Source organism: Delphinus delphis, chromosome 1 (assembly GCF_949987515.2).
Source record: "Delphinus delphis chromosome 1, mDelDel1.2, whole genome shotgun sequence".
In the NCBI taxonomy this organism is placed as follows: Eukaryota; Metazoa; Chordata; class Mammalia; order Artiodactyla; family Delphinidae; genus Delphinus; species Delphinus delphis.
The window spans coordinates 134,825,113-134,848,129 of NC_082683.1; the positions used below are offsets into that span (position 1 = coordinate 134,825,113).

At 47.4% G+C, this 23,017-nt stretch overlaps 1 protein-coding gene across 1 annotated transcript in view; it reads left to right on the top strand.

The window, feature by feature from the left end:
* Positions 1-3,104: 3,104 nt before the first annotated feature.
* Positions 3,105-23,017, top strand: part of LOC132423860 (protein FAM163A) — a 75,834-nt gene continuing 55,921 nt past the window's right edge. Inside the window, exon 1 of the mRNA XM_060009731.1 lies at positions 3,105-3,232. The gene's annotated coding sequence lies outside the window, so the exon portion shown is untranslated. The remainder of the gene's footprint in view (positions 3,233-23,017) is intronic.

Sequence of the window (23,017 nt, forward strand, 5' to 3'; positions counted from 1 at the left end):
TGCTTTAGGGGGAAGTACTTATGAAAGGGAATGGGATCTGGGTTGATGGCAATGAGCTGGGTGGTTATTACAAGGTTTAGTAAATCATGATTTCTAAGGCTGTATGTTGTCTTCATTTTCTCTGTGTATAATTGTTTATAACAAAATAACGCATCTCTTCATATTTCACTGCCTTGTCTTCAAGGAGAAATGAGGAGGGAAGAATGTAGGTGTGAGGTTTTGTGTGAGAAAAGGCAGCACAAGAAAATCTGAGGTCAAAATTTAAAACTTGTGAAGAGAGAGAGGGAAAAAAAAGTGGAGTCTTGAGGGAATGGCAAACCTGCTGGCATGATTAGGTGTGCCTATGGATGGTTGTGTTTTTTTTAAGTGCTTTAGGAATAATAAAGTTTGCTCCAAGTACTATATTTCTTACTCCCTTCCTTTACAACTAGGACCTGAGCTGAGGGACTATGTTTTTTCAGGGTTTTTTTTTTTTGTTGTTGTTTGTTTGTTTGTTTTTCAAATAGATACTTCATTCACCTTTGCTTTGAATCCTCCAGACTGTCCGGGGTATGAAGAGGAAAACATTTGATGTGGAGGAGAACCCTCCCTCCTTGAGCATTAACCTGGGTGACTCCATCCCTCCCTCCTCCCCAGTCGTCAGTCCAACCAAGACTGGAGAGCAGGGTCAGGAGAAAGGTAAACAGGCCCAAACAGGTAAAAGTTCCAAAAGTTTGCAAGTGCTAGAAAGTGACAGAAAGATGAGTTTCCACCTCATCCTGTCAAGTTTTTCGAGCAGATCTTCTGACCTACTGATGTCAGAACTATTGTTTGGGGTACAGCACATAAGCAACTTTAAAAACTTTTAAAAGACTTTACAAGAGGATGATTTAACAAGAAACCTAGAGCACCGTTAACGTTTTCTTCTTGTGTTGTGGGGTGGGGAAGAGCATTGCTTCTTCTTTCCTGCTTTTTCCTGCCAGATCTTGCCATCACAACTCTGATCTTACACTGACTCCCTGCCCCGCCACGAGGACCGGGTACCCCTCGACGGCGGGAACATCAGGTGTCACTGGACTTCCAGGGACCACTGCGGGCCGGAAACAGGAAAACAGATGAGCCTTTCAGGCTGCTCTCAAGGCAACGTCCAGTGGATAGCGACACACCCTGGTCCTTAAGACTCTCATTTTCCTGGGAGCGTCCGTGCTGGACCCAATCCGTATGTAGCAAGCCAAGTCCCCCGCGCGAGCGTTCCTAGGGCGCTCGACTCCAAGTTTACATTTCTTAGGCAAAAAGGCAGTGGAGCTAACGGAAGCCTCTTTGGAAGGCAACAGCCTGCGCTGTTTTATCCTTTCCCTTCTCCCTGGAGCAGGCAGCCTCTCTAGCAGGGGATTCTCCCAGGACTGGGGCCAGCGCCAATCAGGACGCTCGGCACCTGCCCCCAGCCCCGGCACCTGGAGGGGCGATGAGCTTCTCGGCTCGGTGCAAAGCCAGTCCTCTGAGCGTCGGGGAGGGCGGAGGAGCCTCACGTGGGCCTCCCCAACCAGGGGCGCCCGGAAGGACGCGCGCAGACCCCGTGGGAACCGAACGCGGGAGTCGCCGCCGGAGCTGAGCCGCTCAGCTGAGGTAATGTGTAACGCGCTGCTCCGCGCCGAGGTTCCTAGGGGGAGGGGGAGGGGAGAGGAGGGGAGGGGAGGGAGAGGAGGGGAGGGAGAGAAGAGGAGGGGAGGGGAGGGAGAGAAGAGGAGGGGAGGGGAGGGGAGGGGCGGGCCGAGGACCTCGCGGGGCGCCTGCCTCCGCGCTGGGACGGGGATGTGTCGGGCCAGCGTGTACTTTCGAGGGCGCCTCTGCAACCGGGTAAGCACTCCCCGGGGCCGCCGCCCTCTGCCTACCCCTATCTTGGCCGTGGCTGTGCCCGGCTGGCTCAGTGTCCGCGCTCGCCTCTTCTGCTCGGCCCCCGAGCCGTTCGCTCCGAGGGGGTGGGGGTGGACGTCTTGGGCCTCAAGGCGAGGCCGCGGGTCGCGCCGTCCCCGCCCCGGGGCGGGCCTTGCCGGGTCCCTGCCCCCGGCCGCACCGCTGCTGCTGCTGCTGCTGCCGCCGCCTCAGCCCCACTTGCCGACCTGCTCCCCGGCGCCTTCCGTCCGGCGGGACCCCACACGGACGCGGCTGCTGCGCCTCGGCGCCCGCGAGCTCCCGGGGACCATGCGGCTGCCTGGGCCCGCGACACGGCGGGCTGCGAGCGCTGGCCGGGCGCGAGTGAGTGAGCGGGGCGCCGGGCAGGGGCTGCTGACCCGGGGTGGGTGGGAGCGGTCGGACTGTGCGGCAGGGTGGATCCGAGCGCGCGGGCGCTCCCGGGCCAGCCTTGCAATCTGGGCTGGGTGTGCTGGTGGTTTTCCTGAAGTTTTATAAAATAAGGCGGGCGGAGGTGCGTTTGCGGCGCCGGGTCGGCCTCTCAGGTCCAGGACCGCCGGGGGCTGACCGTCTGCCTCAGGGACAGAGAAACCGGACTCTCACCTGGGCCGCTGTCCGCTTCCTCCTGAGACCCCGGGGCGGGCGTCCCGCACCCCATCCCCCAGGGCCGTGCGCTGACGCGCGGGCGCGGCGGGCTTGTCTCGAGGCGCCGGGCACATCGAAGCTCCGCTCAGCGGCCCGGAGGAGGGTTTGGCCGGGGTAGAGAGATCGGGAGGTGAGCGGAAAGCAGTGTCGGGGTGAAACCCGCATTCTGCTGCTCGAATCCCCTTCACTCGGAGTCTGGCTGGGATGGGCGGGTGGAGTGCCCAGCGCGGCGCCCGGGAGACCGCCTGCAGGGGGGCTTCCTCGCTGCTCTGCGCCTCCGAAGGCAGCGAAGGAGGGCAGGGCTGGAGAGCTGTCTTCTCTGTCAGTGCCCCATGGCTATTTACACCACCCGTGTTCTTGTGTCTCACGTGGGCATTGCTTTTCTCCGGTGAAACTGTGGGGCTCTGGAAGTTCGCTCTAACTGGTTTGATGTGGCGGGGATGTAGCCAGCCCGCAGGCTGGGGCCCCGCAGTCAGTTGAGGCACTTTCTCTCGTTCTTTCCAGTCTGCCCAGCTGCGGACCCTCCCCTAGCCCCAGGTCACGCTTGCGGCCTGGCTGGAGGACCCCGGTTGCGGGGAGGGTGGTTCTCACCGGCAGGGCTAGGGGTCGGACTCTGAGGAGACAGACGTGTAACTGGCAGGGATCGACGTCTACGCAGTCTGGTATCTGTGCCCTGCCCGGCCCGCCCGTGTCTGAGGTAGACCCACGTTTTGTACCTTGTGAAAGACTAACGATGGGGGACTTCAGATCCTGCATGTTCACTTTGCCTGCGATTGACTGGGATCTGGAGTCTTGGGGGGGAAAGGCCACTTTCTTTCTGTACTAATGAAGTACTTGAAATTATGTTCAGATCTTGCCCGTTTCCTTCAAACTGACAGAGGTGGACTAAGGGGAAGAAAGAGCAAAGGAACATTCTCTGAAAGCAATTATAATTTCTCAGACCTCTGCCAGGAGGTTCCAGCTCCCGTGCCTGAGAGGATCCAAACCCACATATAGAATATAGAGATGGGGGTCGTGTTGGCACTCAGGGAGGAACTGAAATGTGGCTTCCTGAGGTTCAGCCAGGGCATTCGATCAGCAGCAGTGCCCTCCCTCACTATCACAATTTCTGCCATCCTGGGGGATGAAATGAGACAGGACCATGTGTAAATGGGAAAAGCCTCAAGTTCTTTGGGAGGAGGGAGTATTACATACCTAGATAGAAGCCCTAGCACCACTGGCATTCCTGCCAAAACTAGAAATCTAAATTTAGTGACATCATCAAAAATAGTGCTTGGGAAAGGAAAGATGGGCTCTGGTGCCGATGAGAGCAAGTCCTTCATGTTTTGCCCAAGGATGTCTGTTTTGCCTCTGACTTGCCCATCTGAAATTGGAAATGAGCTCTACTTAGACCAGAGTGCCCTTAGGCTGAATACAAACATCATCTGGCAGCAGTGGAGGCTGGCACAGAAACAGCCCACCCCTCACCCAGAGGCCTTGGGTGGGATTTTAGTGAGCTCTCCTGCTAACTTTGGAAGGAGGGTGTGGTGACTTCCAGGAGTTGGGAATCCTCTGGGTGGCCACTTAACAAAAGAGCCATTCGGCCCTGGCTGGGCTGTTCCAGGTCCTGTCAATTGTGAAAAGTGCCCTGAGGTTTAGAATCTGGCCTGATGATTATTAACACTAATGAAAGCTGCTACTATTTGTTAAGTACCTTCTATGTACCAGAGATAAAGCTTTGCAAAATCAGTATTATGATCCCCATATTTCATGTGAGGAGACTGAGTTTGGGAAAGGCTAAGTAATTTGCTAAGATCATAAAGCTAGTCAGTAGCGCAGCTGTGCCTGGAACCCAGGTCTGTCTAATTCCAAAGTCTCTGCTCCTTCCACAGTGCAACACTTCTCCCACTAAGAATAGATGCACATGTGGTAGCTGAAAATCTAGAACATTGTGAATAAAGACTGTTATTTGTAGGTCCGAGAGATGTTTGTGACCCCATTAGATTTCAGAGAAAGTGCTGGCCTAGTAAAACTGGATGCTTTTTTTTCCCAGTAGGACTCAGGCATTTAATTCATACACAATGGATTAATTTCTTTAATATGTAAAGTGTAAGCTGCAGTGACATATTTATTTACCTTTCAGTTAGCAAACATCAAAAAGATTGATAAACTGTTGATGAGATTCTGGAAAAATAGGCAGTTTCGTATATTGCTGGTTGGAGAGTAAACTGGTACAACTCCTTTGGAGAGCATTTTAGAAAAGTATATCAAAATTAGAAATGCCCATGCCATCTGACTCAGTGATTTCATTTTTAGGAATCCGATTTGCCATTGTTCTTGCATGTGGCCACAAAGACGTGTATATTATAGCATTGTTTGAACTATGAAAGAACAACCTACATGCTCATCAAAGGGGGACTTGTGGTACTTCCAGATAGTTGAATACTGTTCTGTTCATCCATAAAAAAAGATTTAGGAAGCTTACTATATAACTGATATATGACAGTTTTCAAGATATAGGGCTGAGTGGAAAACATACATAGGGTGTTTATAATATGCTACTCTTCATGCTATAAAAGAGGAGGAAGAATGAGCGGTCCAAGATATTTGCTTGCATTTGCATAACCATATACACAAAACCTAATAATACCTGTTGCCTCCAGGGAGAGCGGACCTGTAAACTCTTTTGTACATTTTGTAACATCTTTATTGGAATATAATTGCTTTACAATGGTGTGTTAGTTTCTGCTGTATAACAGTGAATCAGCTATACATATACATATGTCCCCATATCTCCTCCCTCTTGCACCTCCCTCCCACCCTCCCTATCCCATCCCTCTAGGTGGACACAGAGCACCGAGCTGATCTCCCTGTGCTATACGGCTGCTTCCCACTAGCTATCTATTTTACATTTGGTAGTGTATACATGTTCATGCCAGTCTCTCACTTCGTCCCAGCTTACCCTTCCCCCTCCCTGTGTTGTCAAGTCCATTCTTTACGTCTGCGTCTTTATTCCTGTCCTGCCCCTAGGTTCTTCAGAACCTTTTTTTTTTTTTTAGATTCCATATATATATGTTAGAATACAGTATTTGTTTTTCTCTTTCTGACTTACTTCACTCTGTATGACAGAGTAATATTCCATTATGTGCCACATCTTTATCCATTCATCTGTCGGTGGACACTTAGGTTGCTTTCATGTCCTGGCTTTTGTAAATAGAGCTGCAATGAACATTGTGGTACATGACTGTTTAAGAGGGGACTGTAAGTCCCCCTATGGCTACTTTCTGGAGAGTTTTTATCATAAATAGGTGTTGAATTTTGTCGAAAGCTTTTTCTGCATCTATTGAGATCATCATATGGTTTTTCTCCTTCAATTTGTTAATATGGTGTATCACATTGACTTGCATATATTGAAGAATCCTTGCATTCCTGGAATAAACCCCACTTGATCATGGTGTATGATCCTTTTAATGTGCTGTTGGATTCTGTTTGCTAGTATTTTGTTGAGGATTTTTGCATCTGTGTTCATCAGTGATATTGGCCTGTAGTTTTCTTTTTTTGTGACGTTTTTGTCTGGTTTTGGTATCAGGGTGATGGTGGCCTTGTAGAATGACTTTGGGAGTGTTCCTCCCTCTGCTATATTTTGGAAGAGTTTGAGAAGGATAGATGTTAGCTCTGCTCTAAATGTTTGATAGAATTCACCTGTGAAGCCATCTGGTCCTGGGCTTTTGCTTGTTGGGAGACTTTTAATCACAGTTTCAATTTCAGTGCTTGTGATTGGTCTGTTTATATTTTCTATTTCTTCCTGGTTCAGTCTCCGGAGGTTGTGCTTTTCTAAGAAATTGTCCATGTCTTCCAGGTTGTCCATTTTATTGGCATATAGTTGCTTGTAGTAATCTCTCATGATCTTTTGTATTTCTGCAGTGTCAGTTGCTACTTCTTTTTCATTTCTAATTTGGTTGATTTGAGCCTTCTCCCTTTTTTTCTTGATGAGTCTGGCTAATGGTGTATCAATTTTGTTTATCTTTTCAAAGAACCAGCTTTTAGTTTTATTGATCTTAGCTATGGTTTTCTTCATTTCTTTTTCATTTATTTCTGATCTGACCTTTATGATTTCTTTCCTTCTGCTAACTTTAGGTTTTTTTTGTTCTTTTTTCTCTAATTGCTCTGGGTGTAAGGTTAGGTTGTTTATTTGAGATGTTTCTTGTTTCTTGAGGTAGGATTGTATTGCTATAAACTTCCCTCTTAGAAATGCTTTTGCTGCATCCCATAGTCTTTGGGTCGTCGTGTTTTCGTTGTCATTTGTTTCTAGGTATTTTTTGATTTCCTCTTTGATTTCTTCAGTGATCTCTTGGTTATTTAGTAGTGTATTGTTTAGCCTCCATATGTTTATATTTTTTACAGATTTTTTTCCTGTAATTGATATCTAGTCTCATAGCGTTGCTGTTGGAAAAGATGCTTGATACGATTTCAGTTTTCTTAAATTTACCAAGGCTTGATTTGTGACCCAAGATATGATTTATCCTGAAGAATGTTACATGAGCACTTCAGAAGAAAGTGTTTTCTGTTGTTTTTGGATGGACTGTCCTATAAATATCAGTTAAGTCCATCTTGTTTAATGTATCATTTAAAGCTTTTGTTTCCTTATTTATTTTCGCTTTGGATGATCTGTCCATTGGTGAAAGTGGGGTGTTAAAGTCCCCTACTATGATTATGTTACTGTCGACTTCCCCTTTTATGGCTGTTAGCATTTGCCTTATGTTTTGAGGTGCTCCTGTGTTGGGTGCATAAATATTTACAATTGTTATGTCTTCTTCTTAGACTGATCCCTTGATCATTATGTAGTGTCCTTCTTTGTCTCTTGTAATAGTCTTTATTTTAAAGTCTATTCTGTCTGCTGTGAGAATTGCTACTCCAGCTTTCTTTTGATTTCCAATTGCATGGAATATCTTTTTCCATCCCCTCACTTTCAGTCTGTACGTGTCCCTAAGTCTGAAGTGGGTCTCTTGTAGACAGCATATATACAGGTCTTGTTTTTGTATCCATTCAGCCAGTCTGTGTCTTTTGGTTGGAGCATTTAATCCATTTACAGTTAAGGTAGTTATTGATATGTGTTTTCCTGTTACCATTTTCTTAATTGTTTTGGGTTTGTTATTGTAGGTCTTTTCCTTCTCTTGTGTTTCCTGCCTAGAGAAGTTCCTTTAGGATTTGTTGTAAAGCTGGTTTGGTGGTGCTGAATTCTCTTAGCTTTTGCTTGTCTGTAAATGTTTTAATTTCTCCGTCCGATCATGTTTACTATCATTACTCTGAATTCTTTTTCAGGTAGACTGCCTATTTCCTCTTCATTTGTTTGGTCTGGTGGGTTTTTACCTTGCTCCTTCATCTGCTGTGTATTTCTCTGTCTTCTCATTTTTCGTAACTTACTGTGTTTGGGGTCTCCTTTCTGCAGGCTGCAGGTTCGTAGTTCCCGTTGTTTTTGGTGTCTGCCCCCAGTGGGTAAGGTTGGTTCAGTGGGTTGTGTAGGCTTCCTGGTGGAGGGGACTGGTGCCTGTGTTCTGGTGGATGAGGCTGGATCATGTCTTTCTGGTGGGCAGGACCACGTCCAGTGGTGTGTTTTGGGGTGTCTGTGACCTTATTATGATTTTAGGCAGCCTCTCTGCTAATGGGTGGGGTTGTGTTCCTGTTCTGCTAGTTGTTTGGCATAGGGTGTCCAGCACTGTAGCTTGCTGGTCGTTGGAGTTGGGTCCTAGTGTTGAGATGGAGATCTCTGAGAGAGCTTTCACTGTTTGATATTACGTGGGGCCGGGAGGTCTCTGGTAGTCTAATGTCCTGAACTTGGCTTTCCCACCTCAGAGGCTCAGGCCTGACACCCGGCTGGAGCACCAAGACTCTGTCAGTCACCCAGCTCAGAAGAAAAGGGAGAAAAAAGAAAGAAAGAAAGAAAAATAAAATAAAGTTATTGAAATAAAAAATTAAAAAAATATTATTAAAAATAAAAAAGTAATTAAAAAAATAAAGAGCAACCAAACCAAAGAACAAATCCACCAATGATAACAAGCGCTAAAAACTGTATTAAAAAAAAATGGACAGACAGAACCCTAGGACAAATTGTAAAAGCAAAGCTATACAGACAAAATCACACAAAGAAGCATACACATACACACTTACAAAAGGAGAAAAAGGGAAAATTATATATATATTAAAGAAAAAGGACGAGAGCAACCAAGTCAATAAACAAATCTACCAATGATAATAAGCTCTAAATACTAAACTAAGATAAACATAAAACCAGAAGCAAGTTAGATGCAGAAAGCAAACCCCAAGTCTACAGTTGATCCCAAAGTCCACCTCCTCAATTTTGTGATGATTTGTTGGCTATTCAGGTATTCCACAGATGCAGGGTACATCAGTTTGATTGTGGAGATTTAATCCACTGCTCCTGAGGCTGCATGGAGAGGTTTCCCTTTCTCTTCTTTATTCGCACAGCTCCTGGGGTTCAGCTTTGGATTTGGCCCCCGCCTCTGCATGTAGGTCGCCTGAGGGCATCTGTTCCCTGCCCAGACAGAATGGGCTTAAAGTAGCAGCTGATCAGGGGGCTCTGGCTCACTCAGGCTGGGGGTAGGGAGGGGTACGGAATGCGGGGTGAGCCTGCAGCGGCAGAGGCTGGCGTGACGTTGCACCAGCCTGAGGCGCGGCGTGTGTTCTCCCTGGGAACTTGTCCCTGGATTACGGGACCCTGGCAGTGGCGGGCTGCACAGGCTCCCGGGAGGGGAGGTGTGGATAGTGACCTGTGCTTGCACACAGGCTTCTTGGTGGCTGCAGCAGCAACCTTAGCGTCTCATGCCCGTCTCTGTGGTCCAAGCTGATAGCTGCGGCTCACGCCCATCTCTGGAGCTCATTTAGGTGGTGCTCTGAATCCCCTCTCCTCATGCACCCCGAAACAATGGTATCTTGCCTCTTAGGCAGGTCCAGACTTTTTCCCAGACTCCCTCCTGGCTAGCTGTGGCGCACTAGCCCCGTTCAGGCTGTGTTCATGCCGCCAACCCCAGTCCTCTCCCAGCGCTCTGGCTCTGACCGAAGCCCGAGCCTCAGCTCCCAGCCCCGCCGGCCCCGGCGGGTGAGCAGACAAGCCTCTCGGGCTGGTGAGTGCCGGTTGGCACCGATCCTCTGTGCGGGAATCTCTCCGCTTTGCCCTTTGCACCCCTGTTGCTGCACTCTCCTCTGTGGCTCCAAAGCTCCCCACCCCCAGTCTCTGCCAGTGAAGGGGCTTCCTAGAGTGTGGAAGCTTTTCCTCCTTCACAGCTCCCTCCCACTGGGGCAGGTCCCGTCCCTATTCTTTAGTCTCTGTTTTTCCTTTTTTCTTTTGCCCTACCCAGGTACGTGGGGAGTTTCTTGCCTTTGGGGAGGTCTGAGGTCTTCTGCCAGCGTTAGTAGGTGTTCTGTAGGAGCTGTTCCACATGTACATGTATTTTTGATGTATTTGTGGGGAGGAAGGTGATCTCCCATGTCTTAACTCCTCCGCCATCTTGAAGCTATCCCCCATTAACTATTTTTAAAAAACCCTCTTTCCTTGCCCTGTGTCTGACATATTCCCTTAAGCTCTTCTCCAGCTGAACAGTGTGGGGCAATACTGCCCCTCAGGTTGCTTGAGAGGTTCCCTTTGGGATAAAAGCCAAAGGGCTGTGAGACCACACAGGGCTCATAGGCTCTGAGCCATCTAAAATTCCTTTAAATTTAACTGTGCAAGTTTTCTTGGAAAGCTGGGGAGAGAGGTGTCTTTAGCCTCTCTGAGCTGGGTAGGCAAGATATGAACCTCTAATCTTGAAAACAACATGAAGAAATAGAAACTATCCTTATTTTTACCGCCCTGCTGTTTCCCTATACAGAATAAAGTATCAGTGCCTGGACAGCGCTAGGTGAGGGCGCAGGAGGAGCACTGGCTGGACATCAGAGAGAGCAGAGGAAGGTCTATTTCTGGCGTTGCATTTGGTCCTCAGAAAAGAGAGGAAGGGAGATACGCTTGAAAGAAAAGGTTTGAAAATTGCTCTGGGGTCTCTTGGGCTGTATTGCCCCAGAGAAGGAAGGAAGGTAGGTTATTGATGCAGTTGTCACCTGCATCAATCAGTATGTCTCCAGATGCCCCTTTGGCTGCTTCCCATCTGCACAGATGCCCAGTTCAGTTTTTTTCCCCCCATGCAGCTTGGAAGCCACCAGATGCACGAAGGGTGTGGGGACAGGTATTAGGCACTGCCTTCCCTGCTTCATGTAGGGCAGCTGTTGAATAGCAGAAGCAGTGGAAGAAAGACTTGCTTCTAATCACACGAGAAGGGGTCCTCCAGCACTGTTAGGTAGGAAGCCTTCACTGAGAGCTTACTCTGTTCCCATTACTCTGCTAAGCACTTGCCTACATTATCTCATTTAACCACTTGATCAGGTACATGTGAGAACCCAGGCTCTTTGCCAGCAAGCAACGACACCTTTATGCTCTCCTTTCAATGACTTTTCCAATCTCTGCACAGTAACCAGCAACACAGCCACAGCAGCATCACAGAGGTGCTCGCATACTCAGTTTGGGTTATAACAGCATGTGGCTGAGCTGGAATCTTTGCAGGCTGGATAGGTTTGTATAAGGCATGGTTCAGGGACAAAGCAGTCAGCGCTTTTGGCTTGGATTTCCATCTCTCTTGCTTCTGTCTCTGTGTGTGCATTAGGGCTGGGTTGAGTGGACTGCAAGTGTGATGTTCCCCAGGGACAGAGGGAGGAGGGGTTGTCTCTGCTTTGGTCCAGACGCCAGTGGTGTGGAGGGCTGTGAGGATGTGCTCGGGAGGCCCGATGTCTGCCGCCAAGGGGGAAGATGAGCAGGGTGGCCCCTGAACGCCAGGGCTGTGCTGGGAGTCCGTCTGCTGTTTGAAACAAAACATCCTGAGAACTGAGAGCCTTGCTCACTGCAAACCTTTCTTCTCCCATGCAGCTCACTGGCTAGGACTCACCTCTGACTCCCATTCCACTTCAAAAAAAAACAGCTTGAATTTTTCTCCAAATAGATTCTGGAGCACACAGGCAGCTGCTCCTTCTATATGCTCTGTTGCCAATAGGGGTGAGAGCGAGAAGCTGGACTGGGCTCTCAGCTAAGGCTGTCAGAACCTAGCCAGAAGGGGGAAAGCCAGATACCACAGCTGTTTTTTAAAAAGTCACCTTATGACACACACACAAATGGTATTTACATATATACTAGTAGTGGATGATCAGCCTAACACACTTCAATTCAGAAAATGCCTATTGTTCAAGGCACTGGAAAGACAGAAAGATGAGCAAGGCCTGGTCCCTGGGTTGGAGTTGCCTACAAGGCGGTGTGGGAGAGGAACAGTCATAACGTCAGCAGGATTCTGCAGACTAAAGAAGTAAATGCCAAGTAGAGGTACAGGCAACGTGCTGTCACATGCAGAGGGGCTAAAGTGAATCAGGCTGGCCCCAGTAATTCTGGTAGATCATGAAGGTATTTTTGGAGGAGGTGATTTTTGAACTGAGCCTTGAAGGTTAAGTATGACTTTGACAGACAAGCTCAGGAGAAAGGGCAGAGGTGGCTAAGAGAACAGCTTGGGCAAAGGCACAGGGTTACGATAGAATATGGAGTGTTTAAAGATATACTTGTATCAGTAAAATGTCATGATTTACCCAACTTCAGCTACAGACATAATACATAGCATTTTTAGCTGCAGAATAAAACTTTCTCTCCCCATTAAGTAGGCAGTCACTATGATTTTTTTTTTTGTGGTAAAATCAACAGGGCTTAATGATGGATTAGATATTAGAAGTGAAGCTCACAAGGGCTAGACCTGTAAAGTTATAATAGGTTTATATCGGATTCATTTTACTTTTAAAAATAACAGTGGATGGTATTTTCATATGTAAAATCTACGTTTCTGTTGTATCAAACCACTGTGTCACTGAGTTTTCCAGTTGGGAGGCAGCAGAGAATAGGAGGAAGAGCACTGAGGCTGAGGATTTAAGTTCTGTCTTCCTATTTTATTCGGTCTTTTATTCACTCAAGCATTTATTCCTGCATTCAACAAATGTGATCCATGTGCCTGGGCCACATGCTGGGCTCACTAGGGAGAGGGAGAGGGAGAGAAGGAAAAGCCACAGTCCCTGTACCCTCCAGGAACTTGCAGTACATGAAAGAGATCACAGGAGAAAGTGATAAATGCTATAGTAAAAATAGGGACAAAGGGCAATGGGAAAACGTAATATTTTCTCAATAAATGCTGGTTGCTAGGGAGTTACTTGGTGGCGCAGTGGTTAAGAATCCGCCTGCCAATTCAGGGGACACAGGTTCGAGCCCTGGTCTGGGAAGATCCCACATGCCTTGGAGCAACTAAGCCCATGTGCCACAGCTACTGAGCCTGCGCTCTAGAGCCCACGAGCCACAACTGCTGAGCCCGTGTGCCGCAACTACTGAAGCCCACACACCTAGAGCCCCTGCTTGCTGCAACTAGAGAAAGCCCGCGTGCAGCAATGAAGACCCAACTCAGCAAAAAAAAAGTAAAATAAATAAATAATATTAAAAATAATTTTTTAAAAATGCCAGTTGCTATGAATAACCAATATGATAAATTGTATGAGATACCACCAAGAGAACAAATCAGAAAACTAAAAAATTTTCTTTGGATTTGGCCAGTAAGTCTCAAACACTTGTTCATGTCATGAAACCCATGGGAATCATGGTGTTCTTTGGAGAACACCATGATATATTTATATATTAAAATGGATGAATTATAATTTTGAACTAAATCAGAGAGCATCCTATGCCAGATTCTACCACAGACATAGAAGAGTAGGTGTCACATATTAAGAAAACTTTCTGAAACAAAATCTTTACATTGAGAATGATCTGTCAGCTCATTTTTTCCCCTAAGAATTGGGGAAAGACTGCCAGGTGTCTATTTTAGTGCAGGAAACCCTCAGTCCAGCTGGTAGAACATCAGGACTCCACAGGAGTACAGTTTTGGCAGGTTGAAGGTTTTTGACTTCAACAAGGGCAATTTCAGAGAAGTAACGAGGCCAGAAGCTAGTTAGAGTCGGGTTGAAAAGTGAGGATCGCATTTTCAACATGTCAACAAGTACTTATTGAGTATCACAGGGGATACAACGCTGAGGGGGACAAAAACCAAAACAGTCAAAGCCGCAGCCTTCATGGAGCTTGAAGTCGCTTGCGGGAAACAAATTTGTCACAAGGGAAATGTAAAGTGACACTGTGAAAAAAAGCTCTAAAGTGGAGAACATGGTACATTATAAGAGGGTTTAATGGGAGGTCTGGGGCCATCCAGGGAGGACCTGGGAAGTCATCCTGAGGGAGTGATGATTGAGCTGAAACCTGAAGAGTGAGCAGGAGCTAAGGAGGTGAGGGGACTTGGGGAGCTGGAAGAGGATATTCCAGGGATGGGGAAAGTCCCTGGCTACAGGGAGCATGGCATTTTGAGATGCCAAAGGCCTCGCAGTGGACTGGGGTGCAGAGAGTGAGAGGGAGAAACACACGAGATGAGCAGGAGAGGTAGAAAGGAGTTAGAACGTGCAGAGTCTTATCAGCCACAGTAAGGATCTGATGTTGATTCTGAAGCAGTGGGTAGCCACTAAAGTATTAAGCAGGAGAGTGACATAGTCAAATTTTCCATTTCAAAGAGATCACTCTGGTCGTATAGTGTGGACAGTCTATTTGAGGTGGTCAAGAGTATATCCAGGGAGACCTGTTAGGAGACTCACTTGATACTTCAGGTGAGTCCAGGTGAAAGATGACAGTTGTTTAGGCTTGGACGTGTATAGTGGAGATGGAAAGAAGTAGGCAGATTTGAGAGGTTTAGAGGATAAAATGGACAGGATGTGATGGCTTGGATGTGAGAGTTGAGAAGGAAGTATTGAGGATAAGTCCTAGGCTTCCAGCTTTGTGTGGTGGATGGTGGTACCATTCCCTGAGGCAGGAAATAGTGAGGGAGAACAAGACTTTAGGGCAGGGGCTTCCCTGGTGGCGCAGTGGTTGGGGGTCCGCCTGCCGATGCAGGGGACACGGGTTTGTGCCCCGGTCTGGGAGGATCCCACATGCCACGGAGCGGTTGGGCCCGTGAGCCATGGCCACTGAGCCTGCGCGTCCGGAGCCTGTGCTCCGCAACGGGAGAGGCCACAGCAGTGAGAGGGCCGCGTACTGCAAAAAAAAAAAAAGACTTTAGGGCAAACATCACGAGTTCAACCTCAGCCATGTTGTACTTGAGGAGCCTTTGAGCCATCTGAATGGGGAGATCAGGAGGGCAGGTGGATATATAGGCAGGAGTTTTGAGAAGTCTGGGCAGGAAATATACCACTGTAAGTCATCAACATCTAGGGGTAATTGAAGCCATGACATGGATGAGGCTGCCTATGGAGCAAGGATGGGCTTAGAAGAGAAGGCCTGGCACTAACTTCAAGTAGAGGAGGATGAAAAATAACCAGAGAAGGATGATCCAGGGAGATAAGAGAAAAACCAGAAGGCGAAAACTTCATGAAAGCCAAGAGCAGAGGGTTTCCTGAAGAAGAGAAGAGAGAGCATAGGTGCTGCTGAGAGGTCAGTGAAAACAAGGACCAATAAAAGTCCATTGGCTTTCACAACATGGAGATCACAAGTGATTTAAGCAAAAGCTTCAGCGATGTGATAGGCAAAAGTCAGATTGTAGTCGGTGGAGGAGAAAGTGGAAAGTGAGGAAATGGACACTGCATGTATAAATCTTTCCAGAGGTTTGGCTGTGATAGAGAGATAGGGTGGTTTAATTGTTTTAATGGGAGACAGCTGAGCACATTTAAATGCCAATGGAAAGGATCCAGTTGAATGGAGAAGTTATAGGTTAAAGGAAGGATAATTCACAATGTGAGATTCCTAAGAAGATGGGAGAACAGCATCAAACGTGCAGGTGGAGGGACTGGCCTTAGGGTGGAGAGGGACCACTCGTGGGGCTAACTGGAGAGGAGGAGGGTAGGGTTAGGGCGGATGTCAGTATGCTTGTAAGTGATGCTTGTAAGCGGTGGTGGCAAGATGAGGGTGTTGCCATTGATGAAGAAAAGGAAGGGTGAATAGAGGGGAGACAGGAGGAAGGGCATTATCTTAGAATGGGCATGGTGAGGACAGTGAAGAGAGAGAGTGAAGAAGCTAGAGAAAGATGATACTGAAGCACTTATTAGGTGTGTGACAATGAGCCCGTTTTCTTACCTGTAAGATGAGAATAGTACCCATGATGCCTACTCTAAAGAGTTATGCCTGGCACGTAGAAAGTGATCAACAAATGCAGGCTCCTCTTTTAACTTTTATCCTCACCGTCGGTGGCTAGCTGTTGAACACATAATTGGTTTTAGTATGAAATAGTCATCAATACTCCCCGGAAGTCAGTAGCGAAGAAGTAGATGGACACCTCTCCATCTGCCACTTGTCTCATGTCCCATCTCTGAAGCACCAATCTCTTTTTTCTCCAAGCGCTTGGAAGCTTTTCTACTACTTAATGCTGAGGGATTTGTACATGGTGCTTAGCCAGGGCAGATTCTATTAGGGGATTTAATCATACGGGCAGGGCACTGGGCCAGGGTGAAAAGAGAAGAGGTTCAATTAATTCGAGAGCCCAATCTCCTCTGACCTCATTCATATACAGAGGAACTCATTTCTTCATTCCTTTCATAATGTTAGTTGAAGCCAACTTAGCACCAGGCCTGCATCCGGGGCTGAGATACAGAGATGAATAGGAATGGTTCCTACTCTCGTGGTATTAATCTGATCAGATAAATGTTGTAATGACTGTATCCCATGCTAGGTGCATGGGAGAAAGAGCTCCTGGCTGTGCCCAGACAAGGCAGGGAAGGCTTTCCGGAGCAGGTAGTGTTTGAGCTGGAACGTGAAGATGAAAGTCTTTGCAGACAAGGAGGGAAGTCTCCTGGATCTTGCAGTCAGAGGGAGGCCTAGGAGGCTCAAGAAATGGCAGGAGGAACTGGAAACTGCATATAATCAGTAATGTCAGAATAGGAAATGTTAGATTATGGAGAAGAAATGAGAGACTGGGCAGAGGGTGGCATGCTGCCTCCCTGGCTAAGGACCCTGACTCGACCCTGTAGGAGATATGGAGCCACTGCAGATTTTTGAATAGAGGCAGAGTGTTGGGTCAGAAGACAGTGGTGGTAGTCTAAGTGAGGGTTGACCAGAGCACAGTTTCAGTGATGTGGGTCGAAGCATGGCCATGGTAGTAGATGAGTAAAATGAAATTAAAAGCCATTGGTGTTAAGGAAGTCGTGGAAGTTTGAGGCTAGGCTGTTAGAGAGGTCATCTTTGTACATGTTGAAACTTTCTGGGATGATGGCAGAAGCTTAGGTGATGGGGAGACAATTGCTAAATCCTCAGTGAGCAAGGGAGCAACAGTTGTGGGGCAAGGGGTAGAGTGAAGAATACTCAAATAGCGTGGACCTCAAAGGACTAAGGATTTTTGCTAGATAATGGAAATAAAACACTCTAGACTCGACTTCTGGAAAGCAGAATAGACTCATGAAAAACTTTAACTGTTGCTTATGTCCAAGGTGAGGCAGCCACCATAAAACAGCACATATTTCCAAGATCTCAGGCCACTGAGTACTGCTTGAGGACACCCTACAACATGACAGATGGGTACCCACAGATTCAAGATTCAGCTGAGTCGTCATGATAACTCCACAAGCCATGACGTTGTCCTTGGTGGAGTCCTTTTCCCAGTCCGTCAAAGAACCATTTCCAGCTTCTTTGCTGAGGTCTTGTCCTCTCACTATGGCAAAGGAGTTGGGCACACAGCAGCCGTCATCTCAGGGCACTGGCTGTTCAGCACCTGTCTTCTCTTGGCAGATGTGTCTCATTGCCGACTCACTTCTCTGTTGGTCATCCACTCTGTACCCAGTGCTGTTCTGGGCACACTGGAGGATTCAGAAAACTACCAGACATGGTCCATGCCCTCAAGGATCGCATTGTCTAATTAGAAAAGCTGGACCAGTACACCTGGAATAGTAAGAGGCAATAGTAAGAGGCCTTGTCCAGTTTAAGGGGTAGGTGTTGGGTACAGACAGTCAGGAAAGGAGGTACGTGTATTCCTACTATCTAGTCAAGAGTTCAGGGGGTTGGAAGAGAGAGCGTAAGGAATCTGAAAAGACCTTCAGATTTTTTGGATGGGAGGAGGTGGCGTGGGAAGTGGTGGTGCCGTTTGGAGAGACAGGAAGTACAATAGAAGAGATACTTGGAGGGGAGGTGAAGACCTCCGATTTGGAAATGGAGAGTTTGTAGGCTTATTTAGGTGGATGTGGGACTCATTTTTCTATGTTGATGCAATGGAAAGTTCTGAGCGTGCATTAAGACTAAATGTCTTAACAAAAGGAAAAAAGAGTTAATGAGGAGCCAGATGAAGACAATGGTAGTAAAAGGATGGAGAAAGCACATATTCTAGAAACAGTCATGATAAGAATGGGCAAGATTTGGTAATTGATCAGATGTGAGGGGAGAGACTGGGATGACTCCAAGTTACTGGGCATGGGGACTGGGTGGACGGTGGTACCACTAATTAAGAGGAGGGAAAGCACGTTGCAGAGAAGAGCAGGTAAAATAATAAGGCCTGTTTTGGAACATTCGAATCGGAGATTACTGCAGGATAACTAAGTATACAGTGTCTAGGAGCCACTTGGTGGTGCAAGTCTGAAACTCAAGGAGTATTCAGCCCAGATACATAGCTCTGGGAATCATCTGTAAACAGGTGAGTGCCTGAGGCAGGCATGGTGGAGTAAGGAGGGAACCTTGGGAAAGACTCATGTTTATGAGGGGAATGGTCTAGAGAGAGGTCCCCAACCCCCGGGCCTCGGACCGGTAGCAGTCTGTGGCCTGCTAGGAACGGGGCCGTGCAGCAGGAGGTGAGCAGCAGGCGAGCGGGTGAAGCTTCATCTGAGGCTCCCCATCGCTCCCCATCGCTCCCCATCGCCCGCATTACCGCCCACACCATCCCTCCCGCCCCCCCACCCCCGTGGAAAAATTGTCTTCCTGAAACTGGTCCCTGGTGCTAAAAAGGTTGGGGACTGCTGGTCTAGAGGAGACAGTCAAAGAAGGAATAGTCTGGATGGTGTGAGTTGAACCAGGAGAGGTAGGATCATGATGGTTGAAGAGGAGAAAAGTTAAGGGCTAAAGAGTGAGGAGTAGGAGTACTTTCAAGTAGCAGTGAGTAGCCAACAGTAGATTGCTTGGGAGGGGCAAATGGGGTCATTGATGACCTATGTCAGAGCAATTTCAGAGTAGGGGTGGGAGTTGGGAACCAGGGAGTTCAGAAGGAAGTTGTGCGAAAGTAGAGAAACAAATATTTGAGAAGTTTTGCTGCAGACCGGCAGAGACAGGCAGCAGTAGCTGGATGAATATTATGAGGATGTGGAGACAGCAAGTGTAGATTTTTATTCCTAGTAGCTTTGTTGGGAAGAAGCAAGATTGTTGGGACAGTAACTACAGGGGGATATGAGAAGAAGCAATGGGTTGTTTTTAAGAGTGGAAGAAACTTGATCAGGCCCATGGGCTGAGGGGATAAAGCCAAGAGGAGAAAAGGGGAAAGTCCAGTCAGAGAGGGTATTCAGTGGAGCCTGGACTGGGAGGAGAGGGAGGAGGTGGGATCTAGATCACAGTAGGAGGCTGGGCTGACCAACAGGAGGAGTCTTTCAGTCTTTGTAGAGTCAGGAAAGAGGATGAGGGTTGGGGTCGGCCTGGGTAAGATTTTGTGTTAGGCTAGGGACGGGGAAAAGCAGAGCAAGTAGTTCACCCTTGATGGAGTCAGTACCCTCCATGATGGAGACAGGGTTGTGTGCTGAGAGTGAAGAGAATGGGGGTCTGGTGGGAGCATGAGAAGGAGGGTGAAGGTTTAGAACAATCCCTAAGGGGAATGGAAGTACTATGGAGTAAAGGCTTCCGGTTATTAAGCCCAGACAACTGAACAATGATGATCACGTTGACAGAAATTGGAGTTGTTCAAGGGAAAATGGGGAGGAGAATGCTAAGGGTCTTTTGAGCATGTTAAATTCAGGGTGGTGGCAGGAAATCCACAAGCACAAGTCCTACGGGTGATGAGACTATCTCAGGGTACATGACTCCTAAAAGCCAGCATCCTTTCCAGCCTCCAGGCTCTGCTAACAGAGCTGTTTAGCCCAGCCACTGCACAGAATCTCCCCTCAGACAGAGGAAGTGATGAAACCAGTGAGATGTTCAGTAACATGCTATGAGAGCGTCTCTGAACACCAAGTGATACGGGCTCATAGATGTTGGTATTGTTATTGGATTCTTGACGCCTTGTTAATTGAAAGGTCATATGGGGAAAGATAGGTTGGGCGAGAACTCTTCTTGTAGCTTTTTTTTTTTCTTCTTCTGTCTCTATTAACAAAGTCTGAATCAGAGAACATGCAGCTCTGCCTTGGGAGAAAATGCTTATCTGGTTGCCAGAGCTTTCCTCAGTCCAGATCATCTTCCCAAATGATTCCCTACTGGCAGACAAATGGTAACTGTATCTTCTGGATCTTTCAGAATCTAAAAGAAGGGATTTTACTACGTACAGTATTTGAGGACAAAAGGCTGCTGTTTCTCCAAAACAGGCTTTTAATGGTTTAGGAGAAAAACAACAGAAAAAATAAAAGCTAATGTTTCCCCTAACCCTATCACCCCTTCTCTCCACCCCGTCTTCCTGTCTGCTCATGCTTCCACCAGTCTGCATGCCTCCTCTTACTGGGTGAGCTTGAGTAAGTGTGAAGGGTACAGGAATGTATGACTATGTAGATGCTATAAATAGTTCCTCTAGTCCCTTTCCTTTCTTCAGCTCACTAGCTACTTCATTGGTGTTCCTGGCCTTTTGTCCACCCATCCATCTGACTTTTAGCAGTTATGTATTGGTAGGGCCATGCAGGTTATTACAATTTTTATATACTTTCCTGTTGGATGGTAAATGGTCACTTTCTGGAGTTCTTTGAGTCTCCTACCCCTGGGGCTGCTCTAGCCCCTCGCTTAAGACTCCCAGATTTCCCCATTGTCCAGCAACCAAAAGGGTAATTAATGCCTGGCACAGTGGGGGCCTCCTCTTCATAGCCCCAGTGCTGTGGTGGACATCAGTACTGACTGGTCATGATGGGCCCTACCAGTTATTTTTCCATCCTGAGGCTTACTGTGTATCAGATACCAGGCCAGGTGCTGGAGATACAACAGTAAACAAGGCAGGCAAGGCCCCTGCCTTTGTGAAACCCATAGTCTAGACCAATGTTTCTCAGTCTCATCACTTGACAAACTTAGGCCTGATAATCCTTTGTTGTGGGGCTGTCCTGTGCATTGTAGGTTGTTTAGCAGCATCCCTGGCCTCTACCTACTAGATGGCTCGTAGCAACCTCTCCCCGCCCCCCCGCCCCCCATCGTGACAACCAAAAATATGTCCAGACATTGCCAAATGTCCCCTTGAGGGCAAAATACCGCCCCTTCCCCATTGAAAGGATAAAAAGTATTATCAAACAATTGATCACAAAGATAAAAATACAAGGACCAAGTATAAAGATGCTCTGAAAAAAAATGAGCAGATACCATGATAGAGTGAAAGGAGACTTACTTTAGGTTTGATTATGAAGCAAGGCCTCATTGATGAAGTAACACTTAAGCAGAGGCCCAGGGGAAGAGAAGGAGCCAGTCACATGAGGAATGAGGGGCTGAACAAAGGGCTTTTGCTGTTTGAGGACAGAAAAAGAGACTTCTTTACTGGGGCCTAGGGACCAAAGGGAAAAGTGGTGCAAGATGAGTGTGGAGAGGTAGAGAGGGGCTAGATTATGCGGGGCCTTGTAAACCGTGGTATTCTAAGAGTAATCCAAATACTTGTACAGCGTTTTAAGTAGGCAAGCAATATGCATAGGTTGATGTTTGAAGAAGGTCATCTGTCTGCTGAGTGGCAGCCAGTTGGGAAATGATTACAGTGGTCCAGGCAAGAGATTGAGGGTAGCCTGGGTCAGGGCAGTGGAGATGGAGAGATGTGGATGGGTTTGGGATTTGCCTTGCTTGTTCCTGATGCCTCACACATTTTGGTCATATCCAAGGGTTGGCAGTGCTGGTTTGGGGACTACCTTTACTTTATTCAGTAGCATTTATTGAGTGCCCACTGCATGCTCAGTGAGTAAGACACTGACCCAGGCAGCTCAAAGTCTAGTAGGGGAACAAATACAATATGATGCCAGAGTGTGGAGGTGCCATGACTCTGTAAGCATGAAGTGTTGTGGAAGTCTGTAGAGGGGAAGCTAACCCAGCCTGCGGGGAGAAGAGTCAGGGGAGGACTGGAGGAGGTGGCACTTAAACTGATTTATAAAAAATAAGTTAACCAAGTGAAATGGAGGAGAACGGGCATGCCAGGCCTAGCACAACCCAGCCAAGACCCAGAGGATGCAAAGAGCATGGCAGGGCAGAAGCATAAAAACCAGGGCAGGGGCAGATGAGAGAGGAGGCTGCAGGGGTCGGCAAGGGCCAGACCATGATGGCAAATGCAACCTTTGGGTCTCAAGGGGCAACTGACAGCAAGGGGAAAACAGGAGCAGATGAGAGGTGTGGGGTCTCCAGCTCCCCCTCTTGCTACCAGAGGGTTCTCTCTAAGGTCTAGAACTACCTAAGACCTCTCAGGGTTCCCCTCATCTTGTATGTCCCACGGAGTTCCCCACAATGGCTCACAGTTGTCCTCATCGCACTCAGCTCCTGCCACACCAAGTGACATTTACCTTTACAAACCCGCCACTCTCTTCCATGCCACGTACCCTCTCTCATGCGGCTCCCTAACTCCCCCCAAAAAAAACCAGAAAGAGAAAGCACAAGATTGTCCTCACAGTTAAAATAACTAGTATCGACGGAAATGTTTACTGATCAGGGATTTCTTTAGTAAACTAGCAGCCACTTAAAATGATGTAGAAACACACTTTACATGAAAAGTTTACATGATCTGTAGCTAAATTATAAAGTGGCATGTACATAGTGTAATCCAGTAATAAGCATGTGTGTATATGTGGGTATGTGTACGAGAGTATAATAAAACGTTAACTGGGCTTATCTCCAAGTGAACAGTTACAGGTGATTTTAATTTTTATCTTTTGACTTAATGTATTTTAAAAATTTTCTAATACACAATTATTACTTTCATGATGAGAAACAAACAACGAACAAAGCTGCTCTAGAGATCTGGCTGGCAAAGTTCCCAAGAGTGACTGACCTCTGGCTGGCTACCCTGACTGCTCGTTGTAGACACAGCAGTATTTTTCTCCAGGAGGACTGCAAGCAAGACTAATTCATTAAGTTCTTTCAGTCCTGAAGATGACAGGAGCCAGGAAAGCATAAAGTCTTGTTACTACGACAGCCGGTAGCCTTGATGTCTGTGTGTTTATTTATTAACAGGACTTTATGTATCCATCCTCCCACCAGTTCCAGGAGCTTCACAGCTGACTCTGATACAGA